A 16027-nucleotide genomic window follows, 5' to 3' on the forward strand; every position below is an offset into this window, starting at 1 on the left:
GTTTCAGAATGCATTCGAAGGCACGACGGCTGGGAATTTATACGAGGCAAAGACAATAGAAGGCGGCGAACAAAATACTACATTTTTTCAGGTATTTCTAAGATTTAAAAATTTCGATTTTAAAAATTTCGACCTCTACGAGAGAGATTCCTTTTGCAAGAATATTTTACATTTGGTTTAAAATATTATCTATTTTCAGACCGCGCGCGAAATATATTCTTTTGCGTTAAATTTTTTTTCTAAATTTTAATACAAAATTAATTTTTAAATTTTTTTAAAAATTTGAACATGTGTGATATAAAAATTACAATAGTGTTTCTATTGTAATAAAATGTCTCTTTGTTTCCTTGTATCTGTTTTGATTTATAAATTTACATATTACATCTCTCTCATATTCGAGGTATTTAGAAACAAGATAACTTATTAGCAGATATTTGGCTGCATATCATCAGTTAGTATTTACGCAAGAATATTAACTGATGATATCTTGAATGTATACTCGATCGATAGAACAAAATTTCTTTATATCTTTACCTACCGTTGATGCCTTCCATCTCGACTAAAAGTTCCGCTGTTTGCTGCTTATCTCATATAGCGGCAACAATTTATAGCATGAAAAAATCGGAGTAAATTTATTGGAAAAATGAAATGCTATAAATCTTAGTTATAAATATTAATTTAATATTTATATATATTTTATATAATTACTTTATTATATAATTATATTTATTATATTTATATATATATATAAATATTATTTATATTTAATTATATTTATATATATTATTATAATTTAATTTTTATAAAGTTTTTTGATATACGAATATTTTTTAAAATATTGCTTTGAAATTTTCATTATCTGAAAATATAAAGTTAAAAATATATAGAAATTTTGTTATTTAAAATTATCGATCTTACTGTAGAATATTACGCAATTTCACTTTTTATTCTTCGGAACTTATGCCTTGAAGTAGATTGTTTAGTTGCATGTATGCGACCAGATTGCAGCTTTTACAGATGCTGCATAAACCATATGCGATTGTCGCACTTATATTTATTGCTTTGTGGTAAAACGTTTCCGATTATCTTTCACGTTTTATTTTGTTCTAATTTTCAACTACCACGTGACAAATAAACTAGAAATGTATAAAATTTATCTATCATTTCCACATTGCTTCTTCTTCAAGGAATAAGACAGCCTGAAGTAACAAACAACATATTTTTTATTGATTGTGAGAAATATATGTTAGAAATTCGTTGAAGTATCTCTTTGAATAGGAATCAAACTAAATGACACATGTGCTATCCTATAACGATTTTTCCATAAATGGAAACTGCGCATATTCAGTTAAATAACAGTTCCTACCTCGACTTTGTGTCATACTTATCGAAGACTATCCTGTCAGGCACAAGTGTGTGCTTCACACGTCAATTTTGTGTCAGTGCGTGTAAATACAGGCCTCGCCTGACAAAGTGCTTATCCCCATTCTGACAGCAATCGAAGCGCAGTCGTAATTTAAAATATTGATGCATAATTAAACTTTAAATAGCATAATTTAACGTGAACATCTTTTCACAGAAATTAGAACGAGCTTCTTCAAACTTAACTATTATATTGTATTACCAAATTAATATATTATTAATTTCTGAATCAAATTTATAGCTGTTAATTTCACAGTAATATTTTATATTTTTTTTAATTTAAAATTTTCTATAACAAATAATTTTTCTCATTTTCCCATAAATTTAAGTTTGGAAAATAATTGTAAATTTATTATATAACCACTAACATAGCTGTACATACCATCTTTCTAACTATGTTCTCTTACAATTTGCGACTAAACTTATGAGAAACACATATAGAGGCGATTTATAACTTGCGAGGGCACGTGCCGAAACGTAGGACATGCCGTAATAATTTCCGAAATATACACCCTCCATTACACGCCCTGCTGGTTCATTCGAATCGCCTTTGCTCCCTTACACGGATCACAAACTGTGCGAAACATATCGACGACGTCCGTCGTCGATATCGTGGCGAGTCTCTCTTTATTATGGAAATCTTGCATAAAAAAAAGGAAGAAAAAGACCCTCGGGATGATAAAGGGCGAGGATCGTTAATGAGAGCGGATATGCTCGCCCACGTACGGCGCATGAAAGTTTCCCATGCGAGTTTTGCCGGGATATTAATTGTCGCGGAGGCGGTATTTGGGATCCTCAAGTTGTTTCGTTATTAAATCGTAGACAGCGATCGGGACTCTCAATCGAGATTTCGAATATAATAGGGAGGCGAGAAAAATTATCAGCAAGTTGCGTAATACAAATATTTAAAGTGCAAAGAATTTCTGAGATTTAAAAAGGCTTTAATATAAATTATGCAAGTGTCAAATGTATATTAAATAATTTCTTTATTAAAAAAAAGAATTTAATTTACGAGGAGTCAAGTATCTTGCGATAGGGATATTTGTTAGGGAATTATTCGTCAAAACCTGGCTAAGAATTTAATTTCTTAAATAAAAATAACGATTCAAGAAATTTTCTTGTTTAGAATGAAAAAATCAATAGTACTCTTTTATCTTTCTGACATTCTAGGAGGAAAGATAATAATAGTGAAATAGCAAGTTGCGTAATACAAATATTTAAAGTGCAAAGAATTTCTGAGATTTAAGAAGGCTTTAATATAAATTATGCAAGTGTCAAATGTACATTAAATAATTTCTTTATTAAAAAAAAGGAATTTAATTCATGAGGAGTCAAGTATCTTGCGATAGGGATATTTATTAGGGAATTATTCGTCAAAACCTTGCTAAGAATTTAATTTTTTAAATCAAAATAACGAGTCAAGAAATTTTCTTGTTTAGAATGAAAAAATCAATAGTATTCTTTTATCTTTCTGGCATTCTAGGAGGAAAGATAATAATAGTGAAATAATTTCAAATAGGGTCAATTATTTTAAATTCCACTCTGTACAACTTCATTATCGTGTCGCAACGTCATTATCAACTTAAATTTACCAACTCGCTTCTCTAATGAAGGCTCGGGCTACAATGGCGCAACGTGTGCTATAAAATTTTTGTCCCCCGAAAATGTGGAAAATGCGGACGGAATTATCGTCGAGCAATCGTCGCAATAACGCACGTCGGAGAGAGGAAAAAAAATTGAAAAAAAAAAAGCTAACTCTCGCGGGGGTCGAGACAAGCGTGTTAGCCGCGGGGTTGTAAGTTAACCCCGCTAACTGGTCGCGGAACACGAGCGTCCCCGATGGGGGGCCTCTCCGTCGGGGGTGTTCGTTACGCAACGAGCCCTTTGAGAGGGTCACGTGCCCGCGCGACGGACCCTTCAAGCCGATATCGTATTTGTACAACACGCACGGCCATTATTGTAATACGCTTGTTTGTGTGTTTTGCGCAGTCTTTGTACGCCTCCACCCTCTGCATGATCCGTCTCCTCTCCATCTTTTTCTCCCTTTCATATTTTCCCCATCTCTTCACTTTCCTCTCTCCTTCTCTCTTTCATTCTTCTCCTCACCTTTTCTTATTTTCTCTCTCTACTTGCCTATATTCAATATAAATGGTAGTAAAGTATTCGAGTCGCTGCTTCCTATCTTGAGTAATTTTTTTTTCTGCGATAAAATTAATTAATTAAAATTTTCTGCGTAAATTAATTTATTTTTCTATCTTATTCTTATTTTGTTTCTCTTGCACCTCCTTCTCTTTCTTCTTTGTTTATCCCTTTATCTTTTTTCCTCGTGACTCTTTGCGTTTGCCACGTTTTCGCACACTTGTCACGTAGGTTTTTATTGCGAACAGCGGGCTATTATTATTCTGTGAAACAATAAGCACTCGCAGTTTTGAAAGGGTGGACCCTCCCTCGATTCGACGGATCACGTGGGAAACGTCGTGGCTTTTTTTTCATCAGGCGCGAGTCAGCTTTTTTCTCTCGAGTATCGTGGGGATGCAAGAAGACGTCTGTCAATCGAACTTACTCCTTTCGATTCTCCCAGTCGATTTCAACGCAAATCAAATCTAGCGAAATCCATGCTATAATAATAAACAAAAACAACATTCTGCCATCGGGATCGCATTAATTCTCTGCGAATTACTTTCATCATATCTCCGACCACAATAATCTCTATTGTTAACATTGATTTCAACCGCGTTACCTGTAACCGCCGATTTAATCGAGTCGATTATAATGGCATGTCAATCGAAGCACCGCATCGAACGCGGCCTCTCCTCGCCGTCCACCACTCTTCATGGGTGGCTGGAAGGAGGCAGCCCTGGAAGTGGACCGCGCATCGTATAAATAGCGGAACATTATCCTATCTCCCGCGGTGGGTACCCGCGGCCGGGTCTCTCTCGGCTCTTTCGGCGATGCGATGTTACCCTCGCTTGCCTCTCCTTGCTTGGCACAGCTCGGCTCGGTGTCGTGCACGAGCGCCGCTCGAACGTAGATGATGGGATGACGGACCGCGGGCGTGTCCGAGTAGCCGATACCGGGCGCGTGATCGGGGGACCTCCCGGGGGCCGACCACCCTCGAGGGGCCACGAGGGTCGACTTGTTAGCCAGACACAACGGGCACTCTCGAAACTAACGGAGCGAATTCTCCTCGGCCGACGACAGCCTGCGAGCCGACAATGTTCGTGGTATATTCGTCGCAAGCTTGCGAATATTTGCATCTCTTTCTCTCGCCTCCTGTCCCCCTCTATCTTGAGCTCGCACTGAGAAAAATCGTTTGATTGTATCAACAAGACGTATCTGATAGAAGGCATTTTGGTCAAACCAAGCAGAATTTCTAGTTATCACGATAAGATTCGATTTCTTACTAGAATGTTTAATAGATTTTACTACAAGGAGTATTTTCTAGTTGGATCTATAAAACTTCTTGTTATATTAATTAAACATAGATACAGTGATGCCATTTTTATTGTAAGTTTAGTATTATTACCAAGAAAATTTGGTAAATTTAAAAAATTAATTATACTCATCTGGAAGAAATTAATCATACTCATCTGGTAATTCCTAAAGGAATTCTGATTCGTCCATTTTTTAACAGACATATTGGTTGAATCTACCAGATTTCTAATTAATGCAACCAGATTTTTTTCTCAGTGCGATCATCGCGATCGCGATGATCTATCACGTGACCCCTTCCCTGATGCGATTCGAATATACGCTTGCGATTATATGTTTTTCTCTTCACATACACATGTAAATGCAACTCTCATATTATCCTATTATTATTTGTTATTAGTGTTGTTGCGTAACTTTTATAGCGAAACTTTTGATGCGATCGTAATTGCAGAATCGTTATTATGATGGTGTACATGTTAGCCTATCTGATACTTCCAATGCAATATTGACAGCAGCCAGATGTAAAATGCAATAAAATTTATTCTCGTGACGTATTAATTATAATCTAAAGTACATCAAGAATTGCACAATCGATTTTTCTAAAATACAATTTTTTCAATCTCGCTTCTTATCTTATCCGTGCACTCGCCCGTCGGGCTGTCTGTCATTTCGTGAACCCGATGACCTGCTTTATCTATAAAGACGCGATTATTCAAGGCCGTGATGAAATATCGTTTGATTGAAACAGTAGCGCGATTGTAATGCAATTGCAATGTAAAGACAAGAAATGATTAAATTATTATTTACATAAAATTATGTAACAATTTTCTTTCATTACATTTATTTATTCCGTTATGTCTCATGTTCAGGAAATACACTTTAGATTTCATTATATGATGGAAACGAATTAACTTTCATGGCAAACTTCGTGACCACGCTCGTATATTCTTTCTGCGGTAGCGGTGCGATTAAACAAATTTTTTCAGACGATCCTCGGGTCTCCTAAGTTTCTACGAAAAAATGTGATTATTGGTCCGAACCCGAGAGCGAAACCGTGTACGTCCGGGCCGCCTTAATGAAGGTACATTCTTTTCCCGGTCGCCGATCAAGATATCCTCCGTATAAATCGAATGCTTTTCATCGGGGCTCAATCAAGCCATACGGTAGCCTAAAAAATACCACGGGGTTAGACCTCGATTAGGATCATAAAAAATTAGCAGGTCCAGCCCGCGTGAACCGCGTGACCGATTGCATCTAATGTAAAAAAAAAGAACAGCAAAAGAGATACGAAGTCGAATCGAGAAATTTAATTCAATCTTATTAGATAATCTCGCGATTTGTTCCCAAATTGACGCGATAATCGAGATGCATAAGAATTTAAACTCTTAAATTTATTGTTAGAATTTTAAAAAGTAATTTTTATTAAAAATTATATTTAAAAATATTATTAAAAATTATATTTAAAAATATTATTAAAAATTATATTTAAAAATATTATTAAAAATTACATTTAAAAATATTAAAAATTATATTTAAAAATATTATTAAAAATATTAAAAATTATATTTAAAAATATTATTAAAAGTCATATTTAAAAATATTATTAAAAATTATATTGAAAAACTAGAGTTTTTTAACATGATACAAATTTATTCATTAATAGGGAATGGAAATCTCTTTCGCTTTCTTTCATTGATGGTTTCGAATTTATGGTGTAATAAAACGCAAAGACTACCGTTAGATATATGACTCTATTTCGAGGTGGATGGAAGCATGGTAAGTCTGTCGTCGAATTAAAAATCTCCCTCGGCACGATGAAAGAGTAAGGAGGAGGAAGGAGCGAGATATACGGAAAGCGGTTCAGTCCCTGAAGTGTACCCAGCGAACGGAATGTCTTAGGAAACCGCCCACGGATATACTAACGAATCCCGGGGTCGTTATCCTCGTCTTAATTAATGGCCATTCTCGTCTCCTTCCGCGCGTCCTTACTCTCGCTCTCGTGTGTCGACGATGATAGCGCCCTGCTCTCCCCCTTTCGCTTCGAACTCCTGTTCATCCTGTCTCTCTTTCCTTCTGCTTTCTATCCTTCCCTCTTCTCTCTCTCCTTCTGTTTAACTTTCTTCTCAGCTACGCGTTTCGGGAGACTCTGGCGAGCACGCAAATTAAAGCCTCGTTAGCCGACCTACCTCGTTGCGTCCCACTGACCTCATTTCCTCCCCACTTCTGTCGCGAGCGAAAAAGATGCCGTAGGATTCGAGTCGCTCAGAGATCCGTCCTTCTGCTGAGACGAGGGGAGACGACTCGACGTGCGATGAGAAAAAGATGCAGGAGACGATACCTGAAGAGATTCATGTATTCTTCATTTTCTCCGCCTTCGAATACGCGGAATTTTTTCATATTTCTTGGAATTTCTTTTCGAAATTCTGAATCCTCTATCATTTTAAATTGTTAAGCCTTTGCATATTCCAATCTTTAACCTCCTCGATTCTTGAAGGTAGACGTCATTAAAATTTTAGCTTTTTAAATCTGGAAATATTAAAGATGTTGAATGCTTGCGCGATTTGATTCAATAGAGATCTCAATCAACTTCCTCGATCATTGATCTTCTATTTTCGCGTTCCCTTAGACTTTTTCATTTTTAAATTCTAAGATATTTAATTGGAGAAGGAAGGAAATATAGAGACGAACGTGGAGACGAAGAAAGAGATCAGACAGAATCGACGGACAAGGACGTACGCACGGAGGGGATCGAGCGAGCGAGGGAAAGAGAAGGAGAGAAGGAGAGAGAGACAGCGACGGACGAAGAGGAGGAATGGAGTAAGAGAGAAAAAAGGGTCAAACTCGTTTTCGTTTTCGTCGCTAATTAGACTCGTTAACCGCCTCTTCTGGCGTAGCAGGCGTAGCCATAACCGGGCGACTTCTCTCCTCGGGTTCCGCGGAGAGGAAGCGAACGGAAACACGGCCACTATCGATGCTCGGAGGCTAGTTTGTTCTCGTCGTCCAGTCCTCCAGGGTGCGTTCTCCTTGATCGCCCCTCACGGCTATCCGACATGCGTGCTGCATTCGCGCGAAATTGCACCTGCGATCCTCTCTGCCTTCCTTCGCCCGGCCTTTTCGCGCTGTCTCTCTTCTTCTCGCTTCGGACGTTCTCGGCGACGCGTGCGAGGGTAAACGTCTTCAGGATGGTGGTAGTGGTTGTGCCGATTGTCTGTGAATTATTTGAAATGATATCCAATTCTCATTGTGCTGTCAATTGCCATTTGTGTTGTCAATCCTCTACTTTGTTTGAGGAAAAGAGAAACGGAGCGAAAATTAGAGAAGAGACGGTCAGATAAGTCCTCTGATATTTTTTTATTAGATATTATTTAGATTATTATATCGATTTAAAGTACTTTAAAAATAATAAAAAGAATATTTTATATTTGTTTTGAAAGTATTGGTAAAAATTCACTTGCTCGGCAAATATATTGAAAGGAAACTTAAGAGAAGAAGTAAAGTGAAATATGTGACACTGATAATTAATTTCATTGTTTAAAAAATTTTTAACGATACTTAGGGAATTAACAAAAATATTAATAACTACAATAATTCGCTCAAATGATTTTGAGAAGGTACAATATTTTTGAATAATTTGATCGCTTCTCTCACGCTTTTATTTTATAGAAATTTTCGAATAATACAACACACATTTTTAAATATTATTTTACATGAATCAATACGTACAATTTAAACTTTACAATTTTATTTTAATATAATAAAATATATAATAATAGTATTCAATTTTCTCTTGTAAACGATAGTTACTTAAATTTTCAACAGAAAATAAAGTTTCTTTAGTCTTTTGAAACTTAATTTTAGATTCTTAAAATTAGAATTTACAATTATTTAACATTCTAAATTCGTACTCATCTTCATATCTTCGAATCGTTTAGCTACGCCAACTTCTATATCCTTGCTTCTGGTACATATCGATTGCGTTATCTTGTCTTGCATCTATTTCATCAATACAATCAGCCGGTTCATTCATTCAAATTCACGCCGTGGAAAATCGCGACGGTCCTGACGCGTTCATTTATCATGCGGTCTCTTCATCGTGTAACATGTTGAAAAATGATGTTTATCTCGCGGTCAACTCATGGTGCACCAATGTTCATTTTATCATCGGCCTATCAAGGATCAGAGTTGACCGCGCGGTGTCTCAATCCACTTCGTGCTAGAAAGAGAGAGAAAAAGAGAGAGAGAGAGAAAGAGAAGAATCTTGCCACCGATCCTAGTGTCGATCACGTGTACGTGCGACCCGTCAGTTTTCCAGATAGGTAACGCCGATTCTCGGTCCTCCTTTCGTCCTTTTTCACTTTGGCTGCCGAACCATTAGTCTCACATATTCCGGATGGCATCCCGGTCCAGTCCGGCGTAACCATTTCCTCTCGCCCCGAACATCGAGGGATATGACACGCCTCGTGAAACCAATCCGCACCTGTCAGCCATCGACGGTCCTTATCGGCGCCGTGATTAATTATTTTCGCGATATCTCGCCTACATTTGCCCGAGATAGTTATCCTGCGAACCAGTTGCCGGCGAATTCTCGCGCGAAATATTTGGAAATTTTTATGCTCAAAGAGTCACTTCTCGCTCTCGACTAAAGACAGAAAATTCCCTCCCCTTGATCTCTTTGCTTCGAATGGAATATAAATTCTCAAGTATTATTTTCATGAGCAGAAAATTAATTAGGTCTTTAGAATTTTATTCTCTCTCTCTTTTCCTCTCTTTCTTTTGTATAAATGTGTCTCTTAAAATTTAATCTTTGTCATTCTTATAATTTTCAGTCGCAAAATCTTATAGACAAATGTAATTTCTCCAAAATATTGACGAAATATCAAGCACTTTATTGTTGCACGGCGTAAATGCAACCACTATTGATGCATGGTGATGATGTCCTTGGCTGTCTGTATGCTGGGCGCGATGCATGATACCGTATTTCTTACATAAAGCGGACATTGACGTCCGCTACGGGGTCTAATACTCGCAGTGGGCGGCCATATTGGATCGTGATATGGGCCTGCAATTAAGTGGCCGAGTAGGCCACCCGGGCTCGAAGGAGTGCGATAAGGTGAGCTTTGCCGTGGCCGCGTCTCAGGGCTAAGCTTGACCTTCTTGCCCCCCTCCCTCCTCCTCCTCCCTTCGTTCCACGCTGCGCGCTGGTGGTTAGGTCACGATTAAGTACCGATTGGGTGGGCCTAATAACCGGGGACTGTATGCAGAACTTTCACCGAGGGTACGTCGACCCGCGACGGATCGGGAAAAAAAATCATTTTATAATCGTTTGCGTAACATTCTTCATTCTTCGACATATTTGAATTTATTCACCGCAACACAGAATTCCGAAATCTCGTTAGATGGTGCTCTAAAATAATCCAACATAAATTTATCTAATTAATTTGTCAATAAAACCTTTCTATGCTTTACTTTTTTTTCTTTGAAGATATAAATTTTTGCAAACCGTAAAATTTCGAGAAAGAGACCCTTTTATTTTAAATAAATTTTTGTAAAGGTTTGAGTTTTTAAAATTTTGATATTCATAACTTTTTGTATCTTTTAAAATCTGAAATAAAATATTTAAAATTTTGAAAATTTGATTTATATTATTTTAGATTATTTTTTCGGTCTCTTGTCTTTTAAAAATTTTAGAATCTAAATATCTCTCAGGAGCCTTTATAGAATAACTCGGCGACAAGGCTCGTCCTCGCCCTCAGCGTCTTCCTTCGATCAGATAAACGGCCGAGCCTCGGTATGCAAATCTCAAATGAACTAATGAAGATTAAGAATGGTCGCGGTAAAAGAGTTTGCCTCATTTCGAAAACATCCTTGCCCCTAACGATCCCGCGACGCCGTGCATTCTTCTGCGGGACCCACCATTGTCCATGCGCGGTTCAATAGTGTCAAGAGCTCGCAGGACCTCCTAGAGCGAACTTTGGCTGACCACGAAGTCGGATCTATCCCGCGACCGTCATCGGGATGGGACGGTAGCCACCTGAGATTATCATCTTCCACGGTAGCGATGAAGGATTCCACTTAATAGCTCGTCGAATTTTTCGGACGTCTCTCAAATGCTTCCTCGTGTCCTTTCCTAGAATCGGAATCGTTTTGTAATATTTTACTTCGGCATTACAATGCGAACCTCTTAATAAGGTTTCAAGAGTTAACGAGAGGAATATGGGCGTGAGACGGAGGGAGATCTTGGGAATGAAAGGAATCACAGAGAGGAACAATTTCTTTTATTTTTGGAGGGAGCGGAAATTTAATTGGCGAGTCTTTTATCGATGTATGCTTTGTTGAGTTTGCGTTGCAATGATATAACATATATATTAGTTGCGAAAGAATTTTATGAATCCCGCGAGAGCAGTTTTATTCTGTGCTTTACTATTAAATATTTCAACTTTAGAAGCTTTATTTAAATTAATTTATACTCGTCAATTTTTGATGTCATAATTAATTGACGAATTTTCAGACTGGGAGCTTTAATATTTCAAACAAAAAAATTTCATTTTTCTTCTCCACTGAAATTTTATTATTTCGTCAGACACAAATATTTAAATATTTTTTTTGTACATGTCTATAAGAAAAGATGGAAGGAATAGATGGAATGGACAATTACTAGGATCCTCGGTGAAATTTATTCGCGTGCATCGCGAAACAAATGCGCGCATCCAAACGCACATCATCCTTCTAAGCGGCGCTAAAACGTGAACACATCCGCCCTCGGGGTCCCTCGCCCACTCCACCACCTTCTCTCGCTTCTCTCTTCCTACCGCCAAATGAGAGAACCATACCTGAACTTATTTTCACTCCCATCCCATTCGCCAAGCTCGTCCAAGCGCGAGGTGATAAATCACCGTGCCATAAACAACCAATATTTCTCGTCGAATGTTTACCGAGTACGCTTTAAATGCCTTGTTAAAACAAACCTACGCCCGTACGAGGGGGGAACTGGACTGCGCCCTTTTTACCTTCTCCCTTCCCCCCCTCTCCCTCTCGAGCCGATGCCCATCCGACGAGTATATATCACGACCAGCGCCGACGTAAACTCTCTCCCTTGACCCCTCGCGAAACCTTCGCCTTCGGATGGGCAAGGAAGGGCGAAGGTTAAGGAACGCAAGAGGTTACTACGTGGAAGCGATACTTTATACGCGCCCGTGTGTATTTAGGGAACGAGATTACAGGAGAAAAACGACAGGTCCCAGATCGCGTAACAGTTAATAGAGTTGACTCGGTATAATTTTAATTGATAGGAAAATATATCTGAATTTCTTAAATTCGATCCCTTCATTTTGATGATAAGATCTTATTTAAATATTTATATGTATTAATTATATTTGTGCAATATTTTGAAATAAGTCAGTAAAAAATGAGTTGCAAATATAAGTTTCTCTTTCTTTTCTTTTTTTTTAATTTAAAATTTACATCTATTTTTTCGTTTCAATGCAATTATAATTTTGCAATATATATAAATGATTTAAAATTTAAATAACACTAATAATGAATAATCCAAAGGATCGATACCGGGAGAAGAAGCTCGCGCAGGTGGTTTAATTTATCGTTTGGCCGCCGCCGTTCTTCGATTCCCTCCTCTCGAGAAAAGTCACGAAGTTATGGGAAAAGGCGCGGGGTCGGGGCGTGTCCCATAGCTCATCATCGGATTGAGTTATAGCGCGTTAAAGAGCCAAACTTCTCAGAGCCCGCTCGCCACGAGGGGCCTAAAACGCCACTTTGGAACAAATCGCGCCCACGACGAAAGAAGCCGGCCGGAAGGCGAGATGAAATTAGTGATGAATAGCTCCTCGTCGATGACCTACCGCTCTCCCGCGTATAAATGCTTCGTTAAACTACTCGAGGAGGAAAAAAAATAATAAAAGAGAGAGAGAGAAGTCGAACTCGCGTATAGGAGATGAGCTGACTCGTCTTCGCACGGATTAAGGAATCAATAAGTTATTGATCTACGAGATACGCCTGTCAACAGGTTATCGAGCGGTATAGAATTTTAATGCGGCGAAGAATCAATCAAAAACTCTGATATAATCTGTTAATCCAATTGTGGCAGAATTGAATAATTCAAATAAAAAAATTACTTTGTAGATTAACCACAGAAAAAAATACAAGCTTTTAATTTTTTAAAGATTATCTTATAAATTTTTGATATTTTCATGTGTTTTAATTTTTATGAAAATTAATCGTTTTAAAGTAGATTAGGTTTAACTTAATTGTTTTGATTTATGAAAATTAATTTAAATATCTTTATCTCTAAAATTTTTAAATTTTTAAATTATTTTTCTATCGTTAGAAAAAATTTATTAACTTTTGCTTCTTTGATTTGTTTAGATTTTAAGATTTTTAAAATTTTATAACTTTGCAGTCTAAAATTTAAAACTTGCAGTTCTTTTTGATTATGAAAGATATTAAATCTTTCTTCAGTTATGATTAATTTTAATGATGAATCCTTCAGCCTTGATACTATTATATCTTTAATACATTTCACAATTCTGTAATTCATTATATTTTTATGCACGCAAGATTCATTTAATCTTGTCGACGTGTAATTTTCTATTACAGTCCTACTGATATAAATCTTTAGCGCGCTGACGGACACTGACATTTATTGGTGTCACAATCGTGCGTTCCGCTGTTTTACTTTCACGAAGCGCGTTAATAAACGGCGGATGGAAAAATGCGGGATATTTATCCATGTTCGTTTAGTGGCCGAGTCACCGGAGGCTATACACTCGTACCAGTGGAGCGTTGCTTGAAAAACACCCTGTAGACACAGCAGACATGACCACTGCTGGTTATCAACCGATCGGGAGTAAATCTCCCGACCACTGTCAGGCAGCGTTCGACAGGCACGATAGCGAATTAACTCCGGAATAAATGGTGCCTCCTAGGAGGTTCCATTCACGAAATTTCTCCCTAGCGACACGAACCCGCCGATAGAACGCATCTTTCAAGAATCGAAATCAGCCGAGCCAGAATTTGCAAAAAATAAAAAAATTAAAAGAGAATATATTTTTTAATAAATAATATTTTTTTTCCTTATCTACATTATATTTTACGTGTCGAAATTATGTTTATTTTATAATATTTCGCATTTCTATAATCGTTGTTAAATGAAATTAAACTTTAAAAATCGGAGACTTCTTCGTTAAATTTTTTAAAAACCACGTAATAAATTTTTAATAAATTAAAAATTAGGTTTTTTTAAAATTCGAGGTTTTAAAAGTTTAAAGTGACAAGAATTTCTCTCTCTTTTTTTAGCTTTCGAAACATTAAAAGCCAAAGTATCAAACATTTTCAACTCTTTACAAGAGAAATCCGAGACGTTTCATAGTTTTGAACGTTTCCTTTTCTATTAAAGACAACGTGGTCCATTCTTCGCGAAAAGTTCATGAATATTGTACTCGCCAGCGAGAGGAGGAAAGAAAAAAAAGCTTCAATTTGCATTGGCCGCCATTCTTCAGCTCCTTTGAATTCCATCGCTATAGCGACTTTTGTGCAGATCGTGCCACAATGGCCACTATCTTCTCTCCCCCGTTCGCCGGTTCGCCCGCCGGTCTCTTCCTGGAGAGAAACTCGGTGCAAACAAAGAATCCTCCCTGCGCCCGCGCGGGAGAAAAGGGCCAAAAAGACGAAAAAGGTCGATACACGAATAAGCGATGCGCCGGTTGGATAATCCGAGAAAAAAGACCGCGAAACGTGAACTCGCACTGGCGAACGAACCATCGCCCACCCCATCCCTATCCATCGCAGATAGGAGCATGTATAGGGTGGGATCTTCGGAAATCCGCCAGATTTCAGGATTTCGACGATGCAATAACGGAATAAAAATTGCAGACAACCATTTATAGTAGCACTTTTGTCAAGCAACTCGACGCGTCAGAAATATGCGGTTGCTTTACAAAACATTACAATAGTTTACATCATACGCTCATCGAAAATTTTGTGCAAAAATTTATAAATTATATCGTGAGGCTTTCTATTAAAGGGAATAATTTTACATCTTGAATCGCTAGTTTTAATATCTGAGAAATTTACAATTACTCACATGACTATATAATTAATAATTAATTTTATTGAATTTATCAAATGCGTTAAATATGTATCTATCATTAAAAATCAATAATACAAAAACGATAAATGTTTATATCTACCATATATTGGCCAATAAATATGCCAAGAATATTTTATAATTATTTATAACATTAGCCAATGTTGTTTGACTCTTGAAAAATTATATTCAAATCGTAAGCTCTCGTAAACAGCTGGAATGTCAACATTTGAAAATTGCTCTGACAACGAATTTGTTTAAGTATGATGCGAATTTTTATTTCCGACAAATTTAATGTATAGATTGATATTATATGATATTATTGATATTATTTAATATAATATATTTCTCTTGTCAGAAATATTTAATGCAAAGATTGATATTATATGATATTGTTGATATTATTTAATATAATATATTTCTCTTGTCGGAAATATTATTAACAAATCACAAATTGATAAAGTTTTTAAAACGATACGTTCAGAGTTTGATTTCCTCATTCGATTATTATCGCGCTGATATCCTTCGATAAAGAGATCGATTCAATAGCCGTTGCTCTTTCGGAAGTATATCCCTGAAGTGATTCGTTAAAGGACCAAGAAGCTCTCTTCTTTCGCGACGATTCTCTCGACGAGGATTTACACGGCCGACGAAACCGTTCGATCACGTAACTTTGGTGAATATTTGGGATCTCTGGGGAACCCGGAGAAAAAGGGTTATCTTGGTCCTGTAGGGCGCAGAGAAGAGGGAAAGGGGGAAGAAAGGCGAGCGACAAAGCAAACAAAGCGAGCGGCGTGACTATACGGTGGCCAATGGGAATCTCGCGCGAGGAGACATCGGGATCGAATCAGTTTATGCGCGACAGGTTCTGCAGAGAGAGAGATAGGGATGGGGTAAGAGGGAAGAGAGGAGACCGCGCGAAGGCAAGAGGCACACGAGGAGACAGAAGAAAGATGCGCAGGGTGAGAGGGAGGAAAAGGAAGAGAGTGAGATGGCGAGGGGCCAACCAGACCGTACACTTTGCCAACTCTCCGACCTTCTGGTTCGCCGCCATGGAGAGGCATTATTTACAACGAA

General features: G+C 37.5%; 1 long non-coding RNA gene across 3 annotated transcripts in view; it reads left to right on the forward strand.

Annotated features, from left to right (window-relative positions):
• LOC145968792 (uncharacterized) overlaps nt 1-16027 on the forward strand; it is a 47746-nt gene that overhangs the window by 16788 nt on the left and 14931 nt on the right. For all 3 annotated transcript variants that reach the window (XR_014437857.1, XR_014437856.1, XR_014437858.1), the window contains one exon: nt 8-91. This is a non-coding gene — a long non-coding RNA (uncharacterized LOC145968792). The remainder of the gene's footprint in view (nt 1-7; nt 92-16027) is intronic.

Source organism: Camponotus vicinus, unplaced genomic scaffold (assembly GCF_025532165.1).
Source record: "Camponotus vicinus isolate PSW18456_S1 unplaced genomic scaffold, iyCamVici1.0 SCAF_3, whole genome shotgun sequence".
Taxonomy (NCBI): domain Eukaryota; kingdom Metazoa; phylum Arthropoda; class Insecta; order Hymenoptera; family Formicidae; genus Camponotus; species Camponotus vicinus.